This window comes from Herpailurus yagouaroundi, unplaced genomic scaffold (genome assembly GCF_014898765.1).
Source record: "Herpailurus yagouaroundi ecotype Mexico unplaced genomic scaffold, PumYag 29, whole genome shotgun sequence".
NCBI lineage: Eukaryota > Metazoa > Chordata > Mammalia > Carnivora > Felidae > Herpailurus > Herpailurus yagouaroundi.
The window spans coordinates 52,616,887-52,633,396 of NW_024412377.1; the positions used below are offsets into that span (position 1 = coordinate 52,616,887).

Here is a 16,510-nt window from a genome sequence, read left to right on the forward strand (position 1 = left end):
TCACTCACTTTTGATTCTCAGACTTATCAAGCTCATTCCTAATTAGAAATTTTGCACTGGCTGTTCCTTCTGCTTGTGTTGCCACCCCTTGATCTTTGTATAGCTAGCTTCTGCTTGTCGTTACAATTTCAGCTTAAATGCCTCATCCTCCCAGAGGTCTCCCTTGATCATCATGCATAAGGTAGTCACTAGTTTTCTAATTTAATTATCTGTGTTACACTTAACATTAGCTTATCTTTTTCTTAAGCATTTTATTATCATTTTTCTCCACTTGAAGATAAACTCCACAGAACAAGGTTCTGACTGGTTTTGTTCACTCCCAGTATCCTTAGGAATTACAATAACAAGTATAAGTAAGTAGTCAATAAACATTGTTGAAGGTGTGAATGAACTTGAGAAGACATTACCTTAGAGATTTTTAGTCAAGTGATTCTTAAATTGAAATCCATAGATTATATAAATATCTTTGCATGAATTGTGTGTGTGTGTGTGTTCCTGAAGATAAACCATGGTTTTCCACATACTCCCAAAAGGGTCTCTTAACCAATATCTCATATCTCAAGTTGGGTTCCCCTGTTCCCCAGAAGCATCTCTAAGATGAGGATTCATGCGAAAGTGATGCATTAGGAAGTGTTTCCATGAGAAACAGGTTGCCAAATGAGGAAGTGAGACTAGGAATGGAAGCAAGACAAGCAAGGGTGAGACATCAAACCAAATTCCTGTTTTGCAGTGGTCTCTAGAGCCCCCTCAGAGTGGTGGATATCAGGGGCCTAAGAAGCTGGGAGATTCATAAGCTACATCTTTATTCACTGGTTCATGGTTTCCCAGTGCTGGGGATAGGCATGGGGGTTGTAATTCTGACTCTCTCAGTTTTCAGAGAAAGCTTTCTCAGGAATCCCGAGGTCAGTCTTCCAATGAAGGGAGGCAGGTTATAGCTCTTGAAAATAAAAACACACTGGAATCTGATGTTCATGAAAGTGGGAAAGAGATCCCAGGGAATATGGGTGGAGCACTGACCATGTATGCTATACCTCCTTCAAAAGAAACAGAAAGTTTAAGAATTACCAGTCTAGTCTAATTTCCTTATTTTAAAACAAGACCTACTAAGGTGAGGTGGTTCTCAAAGAGTTACACAATTAATTGGTGAGATCTGTTTGGATCACATCTAAGGTCTTCTGATAACTAACCCATTTGCTATCTATTCATTTTTAAAAATTCAGATGTAAGATACTCTCTTTGAAGTTATGGTGAATACAAACATGTATAAATTACTGCCTCTGTTCATAGTGATTATAGGAGACAAAGATGCACATAAACAAGTACTACAAATAGTTGCATAAAAAGGATATATTTTAAGGGAGAACAAGAGCAGAGAATAATCATTTCCAGTTTAGGGACTGAAGGAAGATTTTGCTGAAATTGAGATATTTGACCTTCGTGTGTCTTTCTTACTATATACATGTATATGTATGTTTATGTATATGTATATGTATATGTATATGTATATGTATGTATATATATACATATTCATTAATTCATTCAAAGATATTTAAATGAGTATCTGTTATATTTTAGACATGGTAATATGCACTGGGAATAAAGTAGTAAATGAAAAAGGCCAAGACTGTACTCTTATTTAATTTATATTTTATTTGGGTAAAGACCAATAATAACTAGGAAGAATAACAAACAAAATAATGCCAAATGGTAATAAGTACTATGAAAGCTATAAAGGATAAATGAAGAGAAGTGGCGGAAGAAAAAATTGGCTATTTTAGACGTAGTGATTAGGGAAGGCCACTTTGACATTTAAAATGAGACATAAAGGATGAAAAGTGACAGAAGCAAAGAGGAAAACACCTAGGTGAAAACAAATCCAGGCAAAATGAAGGGCAAGTGCAAAAGCCCTGGGGTATGAAAAAGCTTAGAATAAGTCAAGAAATCAAAAAAAAAAAAAAAAAAATAGGGAGTCTGAGGTGTACCTGGGTCGCTCAGTCAGTTAATCATCTAACTTTGGCTCAGGTCATGATCTCACAGTTCATGACTTCGAGCTCCCCATCAGACTCTATGCTGACAGCTCAGAGCTTGGAGCATGCTTTGGAATCTGTGTCTCCCTCTCTCTCTGCCCCTCCCCCACTCATGCTCTGTCGTCTCTCTCCCTCTCTCATTCTTCTCTCTCTCAAAAATAAATAAGCATTAAAAAAAACAGTGAGTTTGAAACTTTAGTACTTAAAGGTTAACCTAGTTTAGAAAGATTGGCAGGGTCTTATAGGACAGAGTTAAGGAATTTGCATTTTAAGTGTAATGATTAAACATGATTTGCTTATGTTTCAAAATTTACTATGTGTACCAGCTATAAAAAATTGGAATCTGAAATTTAAAAAAGTACTATTTATATATCAGCCCCCCTTCCAAAAATTAAGTACTTAGCTATAAATCTAAGATAATATGCACAAGGTCCATAGGAGAAAAACTAAAAGAACACTGTTGAAAGAAGACCTAAATAAGTGGGAAAGTATTGTGTGTTTATAGAATGGAAGATTCAATGTCATTAAGATGTCAGTTCTCTCCAACTTGATCTATAGATTCAACCCTACCCCAGTCAAAATTCTAGCAAGTTACTTTATAGATATCAGCACAAATAATTTTGACATTTCTATGCAAATGTGAAGGATATAGAATAACCAACATAATCCTAAGAAGCAAAATAAAATTTACTAACTTAACTACCTTACTTCAAGACTTGCTATAAAGTTATAGTAACCACAAAACCTTTCTTTTGGTAAAAAGAATAGGTGCATAGATCAATGTAACAATATAGAGAACTCAGAAATAGACCCACATAAATTTAGCTAACTTCTTTTTAACAAAGGCACAAGGCAATACAATATAGAAAGGATAGTCTTTTAAACGAATGGTGCTGGAAAAGAGTATTTTTTCACAGCGGTGCTGAAAAAAGCAATTGGAAATCCGTATAAAAATATGAACTTAATCAAATATCATAACTTATACAAAATTTAAAATTGATTATATGCCTACATGTAAAATGGTATGTAAAATGTAAAAATTCTAGAAGAAAACATAGGAGAAAATTTATGTGACCCTGGGTTTGGTGATAACCTTTTCAATACAACACTAAGAACACAATTCATTAAAGAAAAAAAAAAGATGATAAATTGGTCTTTATTAAAATTAACACCTTTCATGCTGTGAAAGATATAGATGGGCTTATAGAAGCTCTTGGATTCTAATACTGTTCACCAAATGAAAGGATCCAAGTCTCTTTAGCAAAAAGCCTGATTTTACGACTAGGGCAGGTGTATGGAAGATGAACCTGAAGCATATTGTAGTGCCAGAAAGTAAGGAAGAACTCCGAAAACAAAACAAAATACACGAAAACAAAATGCTATACACAACTGTGGGAGTATGCCAAAAGGCACAGACACCAACTGCAAGAGCTCCCAATGTCTAAAGCTGGAATGACTTGAAAGGCAAAATTAATAACTAGCATTGGATTATAGCATAAAGTATAAAATAAATATCCATGACCTCATACTTATATAAACAAGTAATTTAGTAAATAAACAAATGAGGAATAGCCAAGTGCCCTCTGCAGGAGAATTTTGAATAATTTATATAGATACTCCTCCATCAAGATGTGGGGAGTGGGCATAACTCTTTAAGTGTGAGCTGTACATAATAACTTCCATTTAAAGAGCACATTATGGAAAGGAGAAAAGAGAGTATGCTTACAGTAGAGAAACCTAACAAACACTACCTCAGCCAGGTGATCATGGTTTAATTCACAGCAATGTCATGTTGATAGCATGATTTCTTACTATGATATGATGAGAATGGCACCTTACTTATGTGGCCTTTTCCCCAAAAATTTATAATTCCAGTTTAATCACAAGAAAAAAGAAACCCCAATTCAGAGATATTCTACAAAATGCCTCTTCAGTACTCCTCAAAACTTTCAAAGTCATCACAAACATGGAATGTTTAAATCACTGTCACAGTCTGGAAAAGCTTAAGGAAACACACCAACTGAATGTAATGTGTTATCCTAGATGTAATTCTGGAGCAGAGAAATAACACTAGGTAAAATCTAAGGAAATCTAAGCAAGTGATGTCACTAAGATGGTGACATAGGTTGTTTCTGACTTCACTCCCCCTCACAAAAACAACAACTATTCAAGAACAGGACATCACTGAGAAAATAGTAAAATATGACAGCGAGGATGAAGCATGTCCCTGTACTACAGACACCAAGACAGACTGTATTGTAAAGTTAAGACTGCATTGCCTCTCTTCCAGGCCAACACAGCATCATGCAGAGAGGTGTCCCCTGAACCACTGGTTCCTCCAGTGCGGAAAAAGAACCTGGGGGGACAACCAGTCTCTCCCCACTAGCATTGTAGATTACCTTGTGGAAAACCTTACTCTGATCTCGAAACCATGGGTATTGCAGAGGTTGCTGAGGGCCCAACCACTGGGAATCTGACAGAGAAGGGAGGAGGGGTTTCCAACAATCAGCACACATAACTTGGAAGAGTGAGTTCATAACTGTAGTGCCTAAGTAGTAATCTCAACCAGCAGTTTTGCTCATCTGCAGAATCATGTTTGGGGCACACTCTGACAAGGGAACTTGGTGGAGTGCATATCTGCCTGATTTGCATCTTCAAATGAGGAATTTGGGACCATAGAGCCTAGTTTGCCCAAGCCCAGACAAGGAGCTGAACTGCAGGCCCACGCATCCACTGTGGAGAGTGTCTTCTAGCACCATCTGACCAAAAAGGCTGGTGACAGCTCCTAGAAGCAGTGTGGCCTAGTGGTGTTTGAGCTGAGAGGTGGGCAGGCAGAGCTGATCACCCCCAGAGCAAAACAAGTACCAGGCATGGAGTGCTCCAGTGCTATGAACAGGCAGGCTTATTAATTCATAACTAAGGCTGCAGGTAATCCCTGGCCCCATGCAACTGGAGATACTGTTTGGAAATTGAGAGTAGTCTGGACAGGCCCCTCCTCCTCCTGCCCAGGCAAAGAAACTGAGACGTAACCCCATAAACTGTGGAGACTGTTTTTCAGCCCCATCTGACCAGAAGGGTTGGCAACAACTCCTGGAAGCAGTGTGGCCTAGTGGCCCTCAAGCTGAGAGGAGAACAGGCAGAACCAGCAGGTCGCAGAGCAAAGCCAGTGGCCCTGTTTGATTAGGGAACTAGGGGTATGAGTCAGCTTGAGTTAAGACAACGAACAAATAACATTACCAGACTTAGAGCTGATTCTCCCACTGTGACCAGGTAGGGAATCTAATTCAGAGCTCTGGTCCTTGCTGAATAAAGTCAGTCAAACCGTGGAACATTACCAAAGAACACATGAGTCTGCATGGCCCACTCAATAGCCCTATGTATAGTGGCACCTATATACAGTAGCACTATATACAATAGCCCTATGTACAGTGGAACAAAGAGCACAACCCATGGCTTCTCCCATCTGAACAGCATAAGGTGGCCTCTCCTAATCAGGGAATTCAGTGCACACTCTTGCCTGATTTGGGGTCTTCAAACAATGAACTGTACAGGCCCTGGGTCCCATCCTGCTGCTCTGTCAGGGAAGGGAAGCTAATTCATCTCCCCATCTAATATAAAATGGAGTACCTAGTCCTGGGCATTTAGTAAGCTTCACCAGAGAATCCAGGCAAGTGCAGAATCTATACTACAGCCACATTTGGGTAGAGAACCAAGCCAGCAGTCTTATCCAACTCTTCTCAGCCAGTGTCACACTCCCTATTGTGTCTTCAAAGTTTGGACAGTTGCCACATCCAAAAATAGACCATAATAGCAGAAGCACCCAGAAACCTAAACTAAGCTAACTGATGAAGAACTGTTTCTGCCAAAGCAAACATGTTAAGTCTGGAAGAGGAGCCCAATTACTCAATATGCAGATGTCAGTGTAAGTAGTCAAGAATCACCAAAAATTCAAGTAAATGTGATACCACCAGAGGAAACTAATAAATCTCCAATAAACTGGCCCCAAAGAAATGGAGATCTATGAATTATCAGATAAAGAATTCAGAATAATCTTAACAACGTTTAGTGAACTATAAGAAAACACAGACAACTAAACAAAATTAGTAAAACAATGTATGAACAAAACAAGAAGTTTGACAGAGAAATAGCAAACATCAAAACATACAGACACAGAGAAAATCCTAGAGTTGAAAAATGCAGTAACTAAATTGAAGAATTCAATAAAAAGTTTCAAAAATAGGCTCAACCACATAGAAGAAAGAATCAATCATCTGGAGGGTAGGAAATTGGAAATTACCCTGACAAAGCAACAAGAAAAAGAATGAAAAAAAAAAAAGAAAAAACTATGGGAATTATAAGACACAAAGAAAAGAAACAATATCTGCATTAAAGAATTCCTGGAAAAGAAGAAAAAAGGACAAGAGAGTACATTTAAAGCAACAATGGCTGAAAAATTCTCAAAAATTCTCAAATGGGGAGAGACATGGATACCCAGATCCATGAATCCCAAAGGACCCAAATACTTGAATCCAATAGGGCTATACCAAAACACATTATAAATAAATTTACAAAAGTCAAAGATAAAGAAAGAATTTTGAGTGACAATAAAAAAGAGAGAAGTTATGTACAAGGAAACAAACCCCCATAATATTATTGCAGATTTCTCAATAGTAATTTCAAGGAGTGAATGAAAGGTTATATTCAAAATAGGGAAAAAAATAACTTCAAGAATAACTGTCAAGAATTCTTTTTTTAAAATGTTTATGTGTTTTAGAGAGAGAGAGTGTGTGTGAGTGTGGGAGGGGCGGAGAGAGAGGGAGACACAGAATCCAAAGCAGGCTCCAGGCTCTGAGCTGTCAGCGCAGAGCATGATATGGGACTCAAACTCACGAACTGTGAGATCATGACCTGAGCAAAAGTCAGACACTTAACAGACTGAGCAAACCAGACACCCCTGTCAGTCAAGAATTTTATACCTGGCAAACCTGTCCTTCAGAAATAAATGAAGAATAAAGATTTTTCTAAACACACAAAAGCTGAGGGACTCTATTACCATCATACTTACCCTATAAGAAGTGCTGAAGGGAGCTCTTTCAGTGGAAATAAAAGAATGCCAATTAACATCACAAAAACATAAAAAGATAGTGTAAATCTCACTAGTAATAGTTGGTAATTTTAAATACTTAGTCAAAATTAGATTTTACAATATGGTAATAGTGATGCATATTTCGCTTAAATACTCTTTTTTAAAGAATAAATGTAGTGGGGCACCTGGGTGGCTCAGTTGGTTAAAGCGTCCAACTTCAGCTCACATCATGTCATGATCTCATGGTTCGTGAGTTCGAGCCCCACATCAGGCTCTGTGCTGACAGCTGGGAGCCTGAGGCCTGCTTCAGATTCTGTGTCTTCTTCTCTCTCTGCTTCTCCCCACTCTCTTTATCAAAAATAAATTAATACTAAAAAAATAAAACAATAAATGAAGTAACAATAACCTTAATTATAATAATCTATTATTAGTTAACAATATAAAAACACATATAAATTGTAATAGAAATAACCTAAAATGTGAAGGAGAAGAGAAGCAAAAGTGCAAAGTTTACAAATTGTATTGAAGTTAAGTTGTTATCAGTTTAAAATAGAGTGTTGTCTGTTTAAAATATTTTACGTAAGCCTCATGGTAACAAAGGAAAATCTTGTAGTCATTACACAAAAGAACATGATAAGAAGTCAAAGCATATGAAAGCAAAAGACTTCACAACACACGCAAAAAAAGACAGCAAGATGGGGCACCTGGCTGGCTCAGTCAGTAGAACATGCAACTCTTGATCGTGGGGTCATGAGTTCAAGCCTCATGCTGGGGGTAGTTTACTTTAAAAAAAAAAAAAAAAAACTTAAAAAAAAAAAAGACAGCTAGATAAAAAACAGGTCTACAAAACAGCTAGAAAATAACAAAATAGCCAACGTAAGTTCTTACCTATCAATGATTACTTTAAATATAAATGAATTAAATTCTCCAATTAAAGACATAGAATGGCTGAGTGAATTAAAAAAAAAAAAAAAGAAAAAAAAGATCCTGCAATATGTTATCTACAAGAGATATAGCCTTAAAAACACACATAGACTGAGAATGAAGGGATGTAAATAGCTATTTCAAGCAAGTGGTTACAATAACAACAAAAAAAAAGCAGATAGTTATACGTATATCAGAAATAAACTTTAGAAATAGTAAAAAGAGATTAAGAAGGACATATATAATGATAAAGGGGTCAATACATGAAGGAGATATAACAATTGTAAATATTTACACACCCAACATTAGAGCACTTACATATAGAAAGCAAAAACTAACATAGTTAAAATGAGAAATAAACAATAATATACTAATAGTTGGGGACTGTAATTGTCCACTCTCAACAATGGAAAGGTCATCCAGACAGAGAATCAATAATGAAACAGTGGATTTGAACAACACTGTAGACCAATTGGACCTAACAGACATACAAAGAACATTCTATCGAATACCAGAATATACATTCTTCTCAAGTATACATGGAACATACTTTTTAGGATATACCCCATGTAGGCCACAGAACAAGTCATACATAGCAAATCAATATTGAAATTATACCAAGTGTCTTCTCTGACCACTAGTTTCATGACATGAAGCTAGAAATCAATAACAACATGAAAACTGGAAAATTCATGAACAAATGGAAATTAAATAACATTCTCATGAACAACCAATGGATCAAAGAATAAAGGATAAATAAAAAAGTTTCTTGAGAGGAATTAAAATGGAAATACAATATATCAGAACACATGATATTTCACAAAAGCAGTCATAAGGGGGAAGTTCATAGCAATAAACACCTACATTAAGAAAAAAGAAGATCCCAAATAAACAACCTAACTCTATACTTAAGTAATAGTAAAATAAGATAAACTGAGACCAGGTTTCACATAAAAAAAGGGAATACAAATTAGAACAGAAATAAATGAAATAAAGAACAGAAAAACAATAGAAAATATTAAACAAACTAAGTTACTTCTTTGGAAAGATAAGCAAGAGACAGACCCTTATCTAAACTAACCAAGGAAAAAAGAGAAAGGACCCAAATCAAAGTTATAAATGAAAAAGGAGACACCAGAACAGATCTCACAGAATTCAAAGGATCATAAGAAGGTAGTATAAAGAACTATATGCCAACAAACTAAACAACCTAGAATAAGTAAAAAATTCTTAGAAACATACAACTTACTTGTACTGAGTTAGGCAAAAAAAAAAAAAAAAAAAAAAAAAAAAAAAAAAAAAAAAAAAAGCAAAGAAAGAAAAAAAAGAAAAAGAAAAAAGAAAATCTGAATAAACCAATTATTACTAAGGAGATGGAATCAGTAATCAAGATCTCCCTACAAAGAAAAAGTAAAGGATCAGATGGTTTCATTGGTGAATTTTACCAAACATTTAAAGAAAAATTAGCAATAACGATTCTCAAACTCTTCCAAAAATCAAAGAGGGGAGACTCCCAAACTCATTTTATGAGGCCAGCATTATCCTGATACCAAAAACCAAAAAAGGTTGCTACTAGAAAAGAAATATTCATACCAATACCTTTAATGAATATAGATGAAAAATTCTCAATAAAATGTTAGTAAACCAAATGTAGCAATACGTTAAAAGGATCATTCACCATAATCAATTGGGATTTATCTGTGGGTTTGAAGGATGTTCAGTATATACAAATCAATCAATGGATAAATCACATTAATAGAATAAAAGAATCACATGGTCATCTCAATGGGTACAGAAGAAGCATCTGACAAAATTCAACACTTAATCATGATACAAACTTTTAACAAATTTGGCATAGAAGAAACATATTTCAACATAATAAAGGCCATATATGGCAAGCCCACAGCTAACATCATACTTATTGGTGAAGGATGGAAAGATTTTCCTCTAAGATCAGGAACAAAACAAGGGTGCATACTTTCACCACTCTTACTCAACATAATACTAGAAGTCCTACCTAGAACAATCAGGCAAGAAAAATATGAATGGAAGTGTTAGAATTGGAAAGGAAGAAGTAAATTTTCTCTATTTGGAAATGACATAACTTTAGGGGTGCCTGGGTAGCTGTCAGTTAAATGTCCAACGTTTAATTTAGGCTCAGGTCATGATCTCACAGTTTGTGGGTTCAAGTCCAAACATCAGGCTATGTACTGATAATGTGGAGCATGCTTGGGATTCTCTCTCATTCCCTCTCTCTGACCCTCCCCTGTTTGTATGCTCTCCCTCTCAAAATAAATCAATAATTTTAAAAAATAATCAATAATCAATAATTTAAAAAAAAGGGAAATGACATAATTTTATATGCAGAAAATCCTAAATAGTCAACTGTTTGATCTAATCAATAAATTCAGCAAAGTTGCAGGATGAAAAATTAACATAAAAATCAGTAATGTGTCTATGCATGAACTTTTTTTTGAAAAATAAATTGATCCCATATACAAAGCATCAAAAACAATAAAAATATTTGGGAATAAATTTAACTAAGGTGAAAGATCCCTACTCTGAAAACTATAAAACATTGATGAAAGAAATTGAACAAAACCAAATAAATAAATGTACCCTGTGTTCATGTATTAGAAGAATTAATATTGTTATGATGTGAGTACTACTAAGATCCATGTATAGATGCAGTATAATCTCTATCAAGATTCCAATGTCATTCTTCACAGAAGTAGAGAAAACACTCATAAAATTCATGTAGTACCAGGAAAGACTTCAAATAACCAATGAAATCTCAAGAAAGAAGAAAAAGGCAGGAGGTATCATACCTCCTGATTTCAAGATATACTATAAAGCTATAGTCATCAAAAAAGTATAGTGCTGGCATAAAAACAAAAATATAGACCAACAGAACAGAACTGAGAGCCCATAAATAAACCCAAGCTTATATGGCAAACTAATATTTCACAAGGGAGCTAAGAATATTTAATGGAGAAAAAAAATATTTCCAATAAATGGTGTTAGAATAACTGGATATTCACATGTAAAAGAAAGAAACTAGGCTTATGCTACTCACAGAAATCAATTCAAACTGGATTAAGGACTTAAATGTAAGACCTGAACAATTAAACTCCTAGAAGAAAACATAGAAATAAAGCTTCTTTATATGGGTCTTGTTAATGATGTTTTGGATATGACACCTAAAGTACAAACCACTAAATGAAAGATTAACAATGGAATATCAACTAAAAAGCTTCTGCTCAGCAAAAGAAGTCATGAAAAAAGTGAAAAGAAAACCTAAGGATTAGGAAAAAATATTTCCACGCCATATATCTGGTAAAGGGTTAATACTTAAAATATATACAAAAATATGTACATATATATATACATATATATATATATATATATATGTATATATATATATATATAACCCATTAGCAACAAACAAAAAACAAACAGTAAAACAAAACAAAAAAATTTAAAAATGGGCAAAGGACCTGAATAGACACTTCTTTAAAGAAGATATATGAAAGGTCAACAGGTACATAAAAAAACTGTCATTAAGAAAATACAAATTAAAACTACAATGTGGTGTCACCTCACAAATACTAGAATGACTGTTATTAAAAAGACAGGAGATAATGAACATTGGCATGGATGTGGTGAAAAGGGAACCCTTGTGCACTGTTAGTGCGATTGTAAATTGGTGTAAACACTATAGAAAACAGTATGGAAAATCAGCAAAAAATTAAGAATAGAACTACCATTTGATGCAGCAATTCCATTTCTGGGAATATATCCAAAGGAAATAAAAACACTAATTCAAAAAAGATATCTGCATCCCCACGTTCACAGCAGTAGTGTTGACAGTAGCCAAGACATGGAATCAATCTAAATGTCCATCAATGGATGAATGGATAAAGAAGTTGGTTTATATATAATGAAACATTATTCAGCCATTAAAAAAAGAATCCTTCCATTTGTGAGAACATGGATGGACCTTGAAGCCATTATGCTAAGTCAAATAAGTTAAAGACAAATACTGCATGATCTCATTTATATGTGGAATCAAAAAGCAAAACAAAACACAAAAACAAAAAAAACTTGAAGAAAAAGAGAGATTTATGGTTGCCAGAGGTGAAAGTGGGAGAGGGAAAATTTGAAGGTGGTCAAAAGGTATATATTTCCAGGTACAAGTACTAGGGACATATAACACCATGACTGTAGCTAACATTGCTTGATACATAGGAAAGTTGTTAAGTGAGGAAATTGTAAGAGTTTTCATCACAGGGAATTTTTTTCCTTTTTTCCTGGTTTTCTTTCTTTTTTTTTTATTTTATTTATATGAGAAGATGGATGTTAGCTGAACCTATTATGTTGTCATTTCACAATATGTATAACTGAAATCACCATGCCCTCAGCCTTCAACTTATCCAGTGAGGTACATCAATTATTTCTCAATAAAACTGAAAAAAATAAAATGCCCAAGACTAAAATAAAAATCTAAGTAAATCCGAGTGAAGTGTGAACTTTAGGTAATAATAATGTCTCAACAGTGGTTTATTAGTTGCAACAAATATACAACACTAATGTAAGATGTTAATAATAGGGTAAACTAGATGTGAACTATATGAGAACTATTTTTACTATCTTACCTCTTTTCTGTAAATCTGAAATGATTATAAAATAAGAATTTTACTTTAAAATTACGGTGAAATAATAATAAAAATAGTAAATAACTCAAGAGTCCATCAACAGTAAAATAGGTAAACAAATTTAGGTCTATGCTTTTGGTGGAATACTACACTGCGCCGAAAATAACAAACTTCTCATTCATACAACAATATGGATGCATTTCAAAAATATTTTATTGAGGAAAGAAGCAGAATAAAGAGTACATGCTGCATTATTTAATCTATATAAGCTTCCCTGTGAAAGAAATCAAAATAGTGGTTGCTGCTGAAGGATGGGGATTGGAAGAAGGCATGAGAGAAATTTCTGGAGTTTTGAAAATGTTGTATATTTCAACTTTGATATAGTTGCATGAAGTATATATGTATTAAAACTCACTAAATTGTGTTTTGTTTTTACAAACTGTGCTTTTCATGGAATGTAAATTTTACTTCAGAAAACACCCACACTAAAATTTTTAAAGTACTTGGCTACAGTGGAGAGAATGAATTTTAGGAAGATTAGTATCAAAAAGACTATTTAGGACGTTATTATGGAACTTTGGAGGAAAAATAAGTGATAAAACAGAAAATGAGATAAATAGATGAATTGGGGATATATTTTGGAAATGGAGGCAACCAGGAGATACTGTTTTATTAGATGTGGACAATTAGAAATTTTTAGGAAGAGCGCTCTGAAGTTTATGAACAGATGCAGATATCAGTCTCATGTCTGCTACTTTTCTGTTGTGTGATCACACATGAATTGCTTCATCTGTTTGAGGCTTCCAGTGTCTCATCTTTTAAAGTAAGCTAATTAGACTTTTTGTCTACCTGACTCATAGGTCCAGAAAGAATTCAATGAGGTAATATTTACAGTAAGTTCATAAATTGTAGTGTATTAGATATGAAAATTATTTTTAAATATATTATGTAAGCAGTGCAATAGCACTGTAAAATATGTCATGGACACTTTAATCATCAACCATGAGCAGGTAAAATATCCTAGGGTAGTAAACAGTTCTATTTCTCTGGAGAGGTATTACAACTAAGAATTTCAAATTTGAATCTTTAATTAAGACTATAGGTAGAAAACAAATTTTAAATACCTGGTAAGAGATCAAGATTGCAGTACTGAGAAATTGTGCTATATCATGTCTATTAGGAGGGTCTTCAAAATTCCATGCACAGATCTTCCTGCAACACGGTAACACCTCAAACTCAGTATGGTTTGCATCAGCTTGCAAATATGCACAGAGAGGCATTGTTATGTCTTTGCAACAACTTATCTGGGGCTATGCCATTCTGACTCTTTGCTCAGAACTCTCATGATAAGTCCAGCATGACAGCCAATCAAACATTACTCCACTAAGGTTTCCTAGGAAACGGACACACAGCTAAAGAAACGAATTGCACACAGTTGAGAAGAAAAATACTGCAGCAATTTCACCTTACTGATATTTTTTCTTCCTAAAAAGAATATATGAATATACATACCAAGGATCAGTTTTTAAAAAACAGGACACTAAAAACCAACAAAGCAATGAAACAAAGGACCAGAACACCCTTCTTGTTCGAATCTATGAATACGATTGTCTTCTGAAATTTGGTTACAGATGATAACACTGAAAATAATGGTGATTTGAAAAATGTGTTTAACTTCCTAGAAAAGATCATTTAGAATAGCATTCTTGTTCTATCCTCAGTCTAAACTAAGATTTGTTTGTTGGGATTATTTTTTATAAAGATCTGATTGGGTGGATATTGAAAAACATTTATTTGTGTCTTAACTTACAGAATGTCGAACATAATCAAGACATAGCAGGCTCTCAACAAAAAATTATTGCATCAATAAAGAACAAGCCCTGGACTTTCTAAATCTATAATGTCCCCATTCTATTCTCAACTCAAGGCACAAGCATGATTAGTTCAGTGGTTGATGAGCAAACACTAGATTAAGGTGAAAACTAACAGTAGTTTTTGGCCATTTTTCCTTTTTAAAATTTGACTTTGCTTTCTGCTGATCCAGGATTCAATCAGTATGTTATAGCTGAGATCTAAATAGATGAAATGAATTGCAGATTCTTACCTTTATATTCCAGTGTGAATTTAACACTTTGAAAAGAGATGAACCTGAGTAATTAATTTAACAAACATGTATTAAGTCCTTACAATGTGTCAGGTGTGGGAATACTAACTGGTATCATAACTGATTTTGAACAAATGTTTAACATTAAAAAATTAATGATTTTTTTTGTATACTAGGCCTAACCAAATATGACAGACTGATAGAACTGCAAAGAACTATGTTGGTATGTGGCCAGTTTCAGGATCTAAATCCTCGAATGCCATTTTTCAGCAATTACTACGAGAGATTAGAACCTGAATGATATGATGCATCGAACTAGATAGGCTTTATATTTGGTCTCTTGCCCTGGTAGTCCCCAGATGAACATCCAAAATTTCTAAAATCTAGCTGAGTTACCTTTAAATCTAGACTAGAGAAAGTTTAAGTACCCAGAATATAAAATTTGTTAGATGGAGAATCACATCTTCTTGTTTACCCCTGTATCTTGAGTGCCTGGCACAGAAGTTGAGCTTAGTAGAGTTTGTTCCATCTTCCTACTGTACCATGGGTATGATTGGAAGGAATTAATGGACTAACTGTTGGATGATGAAGCTCAGTGCAGTCCCTTTTCAAGGAAATATATGTGATCTGTTAGAGGGCAGAATTGGACTCTAACAGTAAGTTTCTGCATAGTAATGATCATTTAAAAAGGTAATACAATTGAAAAAAAACATATTCTTATGATTTTTAAATCATGCTATACTTCCATATGGTGTATAGATCTGATTTCTGAAAATTTTCTATATATATGTATGCAGATAGAACTTTCTAGAGTGACCTACAATGAAATACTATCAAACATCTCTGGGTGGTAGAATTTTATGTCATCTCATAATTATGGAACAATAAAGTTGATTTTAAGACTATTTTAACCAACACATTCATTATTAGGTTTAAGATAAATATATGAACATTACTATAACATTATACATCTGGATTGTGTATAAATATAAAATAGTGCCTGGTGTATAGTAGGTGTTCAATACATTTTTTAATGGTTTATATGTAATTTGTGCATATATAAAAACATACCTGCAGCATAACCCTTTTGACTATTTAATAAGTTATTACGTACTTTAGATAATTTAAAATGGACTAATTCAGATTCTGTCTATATGATGAAAGCATTAATTGTACACTTTTCAGTTCTGATAGGGCTGCATTTCTTATAGTGAAATGCATTATGCTATCTAGAATTGATCATGTTGCCTCCAAAGTCTTGGTTTTATGAAAGTCTCAAATCTTTTATACGGTTTGTGCATACATCTGAAGATATCCCAAGGTTAATTATTTGAAAAGGAAAACAAGGCTGCAAATGAAAAGAAATGCAGACCTTCTCTTCGAGAGAGTTCGCTGAAGCAAAACTTACTAAAGTAATTACAGCCTTGAGTATTGTTTTAAAACTGTCAAAGTATTCACTTCCAAATACCCTCTATTTCATCCTGTTTGTGGATAGCCACAGGTAGAGGGGAAAAAATAGAAATACTGCCCAATATAGCTATTCTTAGATGATTCTCTCAGGTGGTTAATCACCAGGATTAATTAGCAAGCAGCTACTGTGAGAACTTGATCTTTTTTCTTAATTCTTAGTCTTACATCACCAGGTATTTTCTAAAATCAGGCTGAGCACATCCATAAATTAAGTATCGAAGCTTGCCCCTGAGGGAAGAGCACT

At 34.2% G+C, this 16,510-nt stretch overlaps 1 long non-coding RNA gene across 2 annotated transcripts in view; it reads left to right on the top strand.

Moving 5' to 3' along the window:
* Positions 1-15,701, top strand: part of LOC121010379 (uncharacterized) — a 39,510-nt gene extending 23,809 nt beyond the window's left edge. For both annotated transcript variants that reach the window (XR_005781126.1, XR_005781128.1), the window contains exon 3: positions 14,505-15,701. This is a non-coding gene — a long non-coding RNA (uncharacterized LOC121010379). The remainder of the gene's footprint in view (positions 1-14,504) is intronic.
* Positions 15,702-16,510: the final 809 nt, after the last annotated feature.